Source organism: Trachymyrmex cornetzi, unplaced genomic scaffold, assembly GCF_001594075.2.
Source record: "Trachymyrmex cornetzi isolate Tcor2-1 unplaced genomic scaffold, Tcor1.1 scaffold601, whole genome shotgun sequence".
NCBI classification, from domain to species: Eukaryota; Metazoa; Arthropoda; class Insecta; order Hymenoptera; family Formicidae; genus Trachymyrmex; species Trachymyrmex cornetzi.
Window position 1 is genome coordinate 391 of NW_017299917.1, and position 653 is coordinate 1,043.

Consider the following 653-nt stretch of genomic DNA (forward strand, 5'->3'; position numbering starts at 1 on the left):
ACATGCACACTTGGCGCCTTTTTTTTTACCTTTTTTTGAAAAGGTAATTTTGTTATCTTTAAATTACGCCAATTGCAAAACGAATATATAATTTCTTGCAACATATAACATATACTATTGTATTTTGTAAATTGCGAAAAGAACATATATTTTATTGCATCATATAACATTTAATTAACGAGACAAAATGATATATACCTTTATCTTTCTATTCAAGAGTCTTTTATATTTGCAATGGAATACAACATTTAATCTAAAAAAAATTAAAGACCAAGCATTACAAAATGAGGAAATTTTATTAAAATAAAATTTTTCATGTAAAAGTACTTGGCGCGTTGTTAGACCTCAAAATATAATAAGATGATCATCAAGTAATATCGAATAAAAAAAATAATGAAGATATTTAAGAAAGAAAATGAGGTGGACTAACAATATACAGTGTGTGCGTGCGTGCGCGCATGCGCGCGCACGCGTATGCCTGTTTGCGTACAAGCAAATAATTAAAAATACCAAATATGAAAAGTAATGAAGAAATTTAAGAAAGAGAATTAATAATATACAGCGTGTTCATATGTGCGACCAGATTTAGATAGATATGCGGCTTAGATTTAATATAGAATAAGTATTTATATGGTGTACGTTATATATTGTAA